This window comes from Saccostrea cucullata, unplaced genomic scaffold (genome assembly GCF_032062105.1).
Source record: "Saccostrea cucullata isolate Sc308-1 unplaced genomic scaffold, CSIRO_AGI_Scuc_v1 ctg1162, whole genome shotgun sequence".
Classification (NCBI taxonomy): Eukaryota; Metazoa; Mollusca; class Bivalvia; order Ostreida; family Ostreidae; genus Saccostrea; species Saccostrea cuccullata.
The window spans coordinates 67,953-77,461 of NW_026923682.1; the positions used below are offsets into that span (position 1 = coordinate 67,953).

Genomic DNA, 9,509 nt, shown 5'->3' on the forward strand with positions numbered 1-9,509 from the left:
TTACCATATACGTTGTTTACGTTTTTTTTTTTTTTTTTTTTTTTTTTGCTTGTTAAGAAATTTCTGGGATTGGAATTTTTTTTTTGACTGAGGTGGATCCCCCCTGGCCTGGAAAAAATTTCTGGATTCGCGCCTGTACTTTAACCACCAATTATTAACTTTTTAAAATTTACTTTCGGAAAGGTTTTTTTGAGCGCATACAGTCAAAAGGATCACATAATGAATTGGAACAACTGCTGAAAAAAAACGTCAGAGAGGTTACATTAGAACCACTAAAAATTTACAGTGTGGATTATTCATGGTGCTTTGGACCATACGCTCTCTGGAAAAGATTACGATACACGTCAAATTATGCCAATCAATCCACGACTGTAAGTACATGAAAGTAGATATATTACCTCGTAATTGCCCCATGTTTTTGTGAAAGCGAAGGGGCATTAAATCTCATTCTTCTGTCACAAAAATGTTAACCTTGGTCATATCTTCTGAATAAAAAGAGCTTTCAAATTACATATTACCTCTAACAAGACCTTTAATGTGTGACCCCATGACCTAGACCTTAAAGTTGGACCTACTTTTGAAAAAAAAAATTAAATTGGACTTAAATTTTGAATAAGAAGAGAGGGCTTTCATATTAAATGTGTATTACATAAGACAAGACCTGTCTCAATACACTTTAATTTTTGACTTTGTAACCTTGACCTTTAAAATTTCACGTTTTTTTAAAGAAAAAACCTTGGTCACATCTTTTAATTGAAAGAAACAGCGCTTTCATATTTCGAATGTTTGTGCTCTGTGACAAAACCTTAATAATTACACTATGATTCCTAATCCCTGAAATTGACCTTGAAGTGTTTGATCTACTTAAAAAATCATTATTTTGAATTGGCCATAACTTTTGAATGAGAAAAGATATGTCGTTATATTAAAGTTGTGCGTTACCTAAGACTCTTTAATAAACCTTAAAAATTATATATATATATTATTTTAAATTGGCCTTAATTTTTGAATGATAAGAAATAGGGCATTATAATAAGAGATGTGCATTGCCTAAAACCTTTCCTAATACACCATAAAAATAAGACAGTATCTCGTATTGGCCATAACTTTTGAATGAGGGGAGATAGGGTATTCATATTAACGATGTGTATTACCTAACACATGACCTATCTTAATATACAGTCACAATGATTTTTGACTTCATGGCCTTGAAGGTGGACCTACTTTTAAAACCCTAAGCTTGGTCATTTCTTTTGAATACGAAGAGTTAGGGTTTCCTTTCAACCTGTGTATTGCCTGTGAAAAGACAATATGATTCTTGATCTTGTGACCTTGACTATGACGATTGACTTTCTTTTTCCTGATAACTTTTGATTGAGAAAAGGAATTAAAAATGACAGTTCAACCCCCGCCCAAATACACCGAAAGCGGGGGATCGCATTCCTCTGAATTTGCACAGCTTGTCTTCGATTTTTAAAACAACTCGCACACATTCACATATCCACAAAAGAATACAATCATACCCCCCCCCCCGAATTATCTTATACATTTATATGTATCTTATACATTTATATGTAAACCGAATATTCATCGAGGATGCTTGAAAGTTTAGTACGCTATTTTCTGAGGCGTGTCATATAGTGAAATTCATTTTTGTTCGAATCCGATGTCAATTTGTGCATGCATAACAAATTTTCGTCGCTGTAGATGCTTGAAAATTTAGCAAATACTTTGTTGATGCATGTCATATGGTAGAAATTATTTTTTAATGAATCTGATATCAACTTCGTGCTCATTTGTGCATCTGGCCGTAACATATGTACATGAACATGATAGTGTATATTCACATCATAGTCTGGTCCGATTTATAGAAAAAAATACTTCTAACGGCAAATAATTATTATTTGATCCAGCATAGTTTTTAAACCTATTTCGAGTATGCTGAATCCGAAAAAATATTTCGTCGATATTTTGAATAAAAGTCACCGAGCGCATGCGTGTTCAGAATCAATAGTTTGATATAATGTGTAGTATGATAATATCAATGAAATATGTCATAATTGTTCCTGAACAAACTTGCGCTCTATAAATTTAAAGCTTAAATTGTTGAAATGTTGTCCTCTTTCTGAAAAAGGATATAAAATCCGACTAGTCTGTGACGCCATAAAATCAAAAATTGTGAATACACTGCTTTGACACTATAATATTTTCTGTTAATTTATATTTCTCATACAATTCATTGAATTCAGCACATTTCGGGAAGTTTTCAAAATTTGACTTTTTTAGGGGCAAATATATGTAATATACCGCATATAGTTCTTTAGTTTTTTTCTACACTTTATTCGAATTTTCTATGATTTATTTGTCTATTGTTTCTATATTCTGCTTTGTTCAGTATTTTACATTTGCAAATATCCATACACTACAGATTTGTATTTTTTCTTCAGCATCTCACTATTCTACAATTGGATAGTGATGCAGCTGTAAGTTAAAAGTCAAAATGGCGATTCAAAATGGCGGATATTCATTTTTTTCAAATTAATGTCGTTTACATAGGAGAAAGGATTAGTGAATATCTCACTGAGCGTAGTTCATCTTTGTAAAATGACAATAGAACACTTATATTATCACTTTAATTCGGAAAATTTAATCGTTTCAAAATTGAAATGTGTTAATAAGCTCAAAATGGCGATTCAAAATGACGTCATATACACTCAAATTTCGTAAAATACCCAGACTGCTTAATTCTGAGTCGTTTTCGAGAAAATAAATTACAATTTGTTTTTCTACCCCCCGCTTGAAAAGCGGGAGGGTATACAGTAATCGGTATGTCCGTCCGTCTGTTATGCTTTCGGGAACCCGTCTCTTATCCGCAACTGTTCTCATACCAATGAATGAAATTTGTTGAAACTTTCATAAAATCTTTATTATATATTGCCATTGTGACCTCCAATTTTACTTTTTGATCCGACACAAATTTTTGGGTTTCCCATAGCAAAACATAGTCACTTTAATTATATTCATGTGGGAGGCGGGGGCATCATTTAGTGAGCTCATTGCTCACAGTACCACTAGTTTTATATATAGTATGTTGATTAGTCCATTTAATATGAATAAACACAAAATACTAGAAAAGTTTCATTTTTTCTCGAAATAGTTAAAACAAACTCGGCTTAAGGGTTTCCAAATTTCCCCCCTCGTATTTGACCGTGTTCCAAAGCCTTTGAGCCCGCGTCCACCTAATATCACTCCTGATCGCTGTCATTATCAACTCGCACTTCTACTTCAACATCCGTCAGTACACTATCAAATATAACTGAAGAAATTCTTGTACATCAAGAGCACTTTTTCATCGAGCACTTTGTAATAGCTATTGAAATTAGCACTTAAAAGAATTTAGTATAATCCCTAACATCTCCTCTTCCAGCTTTATTTGCTATATGTTTCAGTCTGTCTTCGGAATTTTGGTATTTTCCAACACTCAATGCAAGAAAAAACAAATTTATGTTCATATTTTAAAAACATTTTGTTTTCCAAAACCTTATGCAAAATTAACTAGAGGTAATGTGAGCAATGAGCTTACTAAATGATACCCCCGTCTCCAATATGAATATAATGACAGTGTCCATGTTATGCTATGGAAAAATGTGAAATAGGAGGTGCAAAATGGCAATATGTAATAAAGATTCTGTGAAAGTTTCATCAAATTTCATTCAGTGGTATGAGAGGAGTTGCGGATAAGAGTTGGTTACCCCAAAGCGTAACAGACGGACGGACCGATTACTACATCCTCCCGCTTTTCAAGCGGGGATATAAAAAAAATCTCTGATATTCAAGACATGTAGCTTTCTATTTTGTGACCGTATTGAAACTTTATCATCTGGAAACACATTGTGTGCATATTTTGGTGAGAAAAGTTGACAAGTATGAAATTTAAGAGCGCCTGCAGATTCCTCGTGATTCCTATCACGTACAAACTTTCGTACCAAAAGGTTAAGCCATTCTTGACTTCGATCTATTCAACACTTCTCTTGACAACAAAATTTTCTTGAACAGTCCAAGAACTTTGCAAGGGAACCTGATCCACACTTCTTTGTTAGGATAGTGTAAGGTTGGATCAAGAATCGAGGGGGGGTTGAACACAAACATTTTCCTCTTTCAGATTTTGTAAATTTCAATATTCGCAGTTATGATAAGGCTGTCCGAAGGCTTAAAATGCCGTAAAATATACATTTCATTTTGAGCTAGATTTTCATTTCAATATGTATTCCTTGATTGAAATAGCAGTCAACCTGAGATAATAATTTAATCAGGTATTAGAAGAAAGAATTTTTGTGATGTCACATGACTGTGTTGATCACGTGACGGAGATTTATGATATTCCTAATTGTTGCACAAAAATCGCTTCGGCACAAGTGCAAAACAAAAATCTTGTGCAAAGTTTGTTACATAGATCTATTCATCGTGATCTCTGGTACATATAAAGTGCTAGGGGCAGGTTTAAATTTTACTCGTTAAGAAAATATTTTACGAGAAATGGAACTTACCAACATAAGAAGAGGTATTTTCCACTCTTGATCGCAATTTATACAAAAATGGATAAACTACAAACTATCCCCCAGCAAAATTCAGTTAGAGGACATACTTCTCTGGTAGATTTACACAGAATATCTTCAATTTGTCCTTGTTTATCACTTGTGCCAGTCCAATATAAACACGGTTCATGAATTCTAACTCTGTCTTCAGATGTGTAAGGGGAGCGTTTCACACATAATTTTTATCTATTGTTTGAATATGTGCATATCGGACAAACGAAAGGAATAGGGATATTTAAATTTCAAATGTTCAATATCATAACACCACATTGGAGCTTAAAAAACAATCCTAACACTTGAATTTAACATCAAGGCTCTAAAATAAATCTACATGCTATGTAAAAATTATGACATCTTCCCCGTCATGTCAGCTCAAGTATGCAGTGACTTGACGTCATAGTCTATTATGACGTCATATCTAGGTAGTTCAGAGAAGTTGCTACAGTTTGAACAGTTTGATATTTTAAGGGGAGCCTTATCCTAGCTGCGTTTAAATTTAAATACACTGTTCAATACTAGATTATCCGTTCACAACATGAAATATATGTGAATAAAGTTGACTTTTTGACTGAGAATAACAAAATGCAAATGCAAGGACTCAAAATCAGAGCTGGACAATCAAGAACATTTATGGTTTACGTATATTATACTGATAATTCTCAATAGATATGTTAATATTTGGATATTATAATATATTCAGATTTATATGATGTAACAATTACTAGCCCTCTAATTGGCTGTGGTCCATATACTAAGTCATGTTGCACAAGACCTTCCACATGAACATACACATTTATTTTTTTTCTACACTGAACTAAAAATAGATTAAGAATTTGCAACAACTGAGATATGATTTAGCAAACCTTGAACTACAATGTTTACTCACCTTAATGCTGGGGGAATACTGCTCTTGGGGTATAGATTAATTGTCATATTGTCCCCTAAACAGCAGTTATTGTATATTATTAACTCTTTATGGGAAGAAGCATGGTGAGACAGGTAATAATAAATATGTCTTCGGAATTGTCGTCAAAAGTTTATCTTAGTACTAGTATTAGAAATAATTATGCAAAAATCCGTGTCATAAAAATCTTAAGTCATTAACTTGATAAAAATATCCTCCAACTTTCATCGCCTATTTGAATACTATTTCATTTATAAAAACAAACTGTAATTTATTTTCTGCAAAACGACTCAGAATTATGCAGTTTGAGTATTTAACGAAATTCGAGCGTATATGACGTCATTTTGAATCGCTTATTAACACACTTCAAATTTAAACAACTAAATTTTCCGAATTAAAGTGATAATATAAGTGTTCTATTGTAATTTTCATAGTTGTACTACGCTCAGTAAGATATTCACAAATCCTTTCTCCTATGTACACGACATTAATTTGAAAAAAAAAATGAATATCCACCATTTACAGCTGCACCATCATTCAATTGTAGAATAGTGAGAATAGTGATATGTAGAGGAAAAATACAAATCTGTAGTGTATGGATATTTGCAAATGTAAAATCCTGAACAAAGCAGAAAATAGAAACAATAGACAAATAAATCAAAGAAAATTCGAATTAAGTGTAGAAACTACTAAATTTTCTGAGTTAAACCAATATTATTAGCATTTTATTATCATTTTCAAAGTTGTATTACACTCAGTGAGATATTTACACATTATTTTTTTTTATTTTGAACGATATTAAGAGAAAATTAGAAAAATTGTATGTCCGCCATTTTGAATCGCCATTTTGACCCCTTTAACGCCATTATCATATAGGCCAGCACATTTTTTTGGATTCAGCATACACGAATTAGGTCAAAAAACTATGCTGGACCAAATAATAATTATTTGCCGTTAAAAGTTATTTCTAGCCTATTATTTAAAAATCAGGACCAGATTATCAGAGCGCGGGTTCTTCTAGAGAGCATTGGCTAAAAGATTGTGTTTTAATTTAAATTGAGCTCGTTTGATGTCAAAAACTTCTGAACATTAGATGTTCTTCCTCTTAAACTATTGGGATTTTCGGGGGAAGAAATAGTATATAAAGCGAGAAATTTTCTTGCATGATTCTGATGAAATCAAATCAATATTAACTAACGAATATGATAAAGTGTTTAGCAATATTCTTTATATAACATTCTTTCAACCAACATTTTATAGAGGTAAAGTTTTGTAACGTTGAAATATTTAATTTTTATGTGTAGCATCGAAATGAATATAGTGTATCCGTGTTTTATTGAAATCGTAACAAACTTTAAGATATTGCCTTCAACAAAATTCCAATTTTTGTAACAATGGCAACACTGTTCATTGAAATGGTACTAAAGTAAAAAAATAAATTGTGTTTTGAAAGTGTTCTATACATGTGTACCAATTTTTATTGAAATCTGGCAAAAATAGTAGGAGGGATCGAAATCAATTTGAAAATTACATACGAGAATCAGATAGCTGTAATGCCAATGTCTTACGTATTTCAGATTTCATACATGTTTCAGTCATAAATAAGTGAAGTAATCTGATGAAAACATTGCTTTAAAATACAAAGGACAAAAAAAATACAACACTCGCCTTAATTCTATCTTACATGTAAATACTTGTACATGTATACAAGTCGGGCTATTAAAGGGTCAAAAGAATTACTTGTACAGTAGCTGTACCTAAATGTAACCTATTTTTAAAAAAATCCCATTGATTTAATTTTTAGTCTACTGTTCGAGCATTTCTTCAAACGGGAGGTATTGGGGGTGCTGCTACAGGATGTGTCGTTGCAGTGTCAGCCCCTTACTCGATCCCGTTGCTTGTCATCTCAGCCGTTGGAGGAGCGGCATTCACATACTGGCGTAACTCTGCAGATAAAGAAAACTGGACAGTTGAAAGACAAATTGAATACATTCAAAATTGCTGTGCTGCACATATTCATATTCAATTTAAAAAGAAATATAAAAGTGAATGGTGCCAAGACAAATTGGATAAGGAGATTTATGAGTAATTTTAATTTTAGCTTTGAAATAAGCCATTGTTATGTGAAAATACTTGTTTATAAAATCAGTATATACTCTTTCTATATATTGCAGTTATCTTAGAAAACTCCTTGAAAAACACAGAGGCCAACATATCAAAACAACGAATAAAAACATCACAGCACTACAAAAACAACTAGAGAAGTATGTATTAGACAGTGCATTAAAAATCATTTTAAAAAAGGATTATTCCATAGACGCCATTTCAACTGATTTTTTAAAACTAATTTTAATGTTTCGCAATTTCCATCTAACTCATAATTTAATATTTAGCAAAAATTTGAATATCATTTGTTGATTAACAAACGAGATACAGAACATAAAATTCTTCATAATGTAAACAAAGTGCGTGCCTCTTTTTTGTGAACATATAGGAAATTTAATTATGATATTTATAACAAAATGAGATTCAGCAAATCACTAGAAACTGTCTTATCAATTTTAGAAAAAAAAGTTCAATATTGAAATACCTGCTTTGAAGAAGGAACAAGCACATTAGCTCTAAATCAGTCTTCTTATCTAGATAACTGAAGTTCAAATATTTCGTTATCATTAGAAAAACCTTACATGTAGTTTAATGTTTGTAATACTGGTAAAATTAATTTGAAAATATTATGCTGAAGCTGTGTCTATGTCCCTTAAAAAAAAAGTTGAGTTGCCATCTCCCGACCGACTGACTAAAATGTCTAAAACTTTTTTCTTACGTTCAGGAACACAACATATTTTTCTTTTTAATCCTCTTATCCCGTGAGAGATACATGTATGTTGCATTTTTTAGAGAAAAAACTTTTCAAAATTACCTACAGGCCTAGTAGATTTACCTTAAGTCGGGAGAGAGCAAGTTCTTTCTAACAACAGCAAACCCGTAATTGATCATATCTTAGTGGAAACATTTTCAGATAATGTTGATTTGGGTTTGTTCAAGTCATGATCCTCGGGGTAGAGTAGGCAGCACTGGGTATTCAAACTTTTTCATAGGAACGTAAATTAGAATTTTTTTTTCATATTGATATGGAGGCATCCTTGAAATGAGTGTAAAATCAAATTGGTTCAAATGAACTCCCCCAGGGGGGGGGGGACTGACCCATGATTGTTACAAATGAATATGTAGGAAGAATGTTTTGAACAAGAACAAAAAAGCCATTTGTTATAATTATATGGAAGTAGCATCAGATAATTTTAAATTTTAGTCGAAGTTGAATTCAACTTTTCAAAACTATACTGATTTTTGCTTTTTTCTTAGCCAGTGTGCTCAGGTGAGCGATTTGGCCTCAAGATGGTCTTGTTTGTGTGCTAGGCTTTGTCTGCAAATGATTCTTATATCATTAAACATTTGACAGTAAACGGATTTATAGGTGTGTGTTACTGCAAATATCTCATTTTAAAAATATAATATCATGTAAAGGGTGAAGTTCGACGACAACCTCTCAAAAGAAATAAATCGACTGGAAGAATTCGAAAGGATCTATCTTCCTGAAAATGTAGAGTCCTCAAGGTAAGAAAAGATTTATCTCGAAAAAAAAAAGGAAAGCATTCAGAGATTACCTCACCTCAAAGAATGTCGCCTTCGGTAAGGCAAAGTCCCACAACTAACAAATGATCTACATGTAGCAGCTGACATCCCTAGACATAACCTGTAATTAATTGTAGTCTGATAGGGGGCTTGTGTTTACCTTAAAACGGACTTACTAGTATCTTATCATTTCAAACTAGTCTATCTCCCAAAAGATACAATTACATGAATTAAAACCGAAAACTTCAGAAGTTTTAATGCTTTGAAGTTTTGTTCAGAGAGACTTTTTAAAAAACTTTTTATAATGTATCTGCTTCAAAAGTTTTAACCTGTTCACTCGTCTGGGAAATGTTGGTCAAAGCTATCATCTTACAAAG

The 9,509-nt window shown here is 32.3% G+C and overlaps 1 long non-coding RNA gene across 1 annotated transcript; it reads left to right on the forward strand.

Annotated features, from left to right (window-relative positions):
- Window positions 1-7,345: 7,345 nt before the first annotated feature.
- Window positions 7,346-9,108, forward strand: LOC134264652 (uncharacterized). The gene is made up of 3 exons (XR_009991588.1): window positions 7,346-7,584; window positions 7,674-7,763; window positions 9,025-9,108. It is a non-coding gene; the product is annotated as an uncharacterized LOC134264652 (long non-coding RNA).
- The last annotated feature ends 401 nt before the right edge of the window (window positions 9,109-9,509 follow it).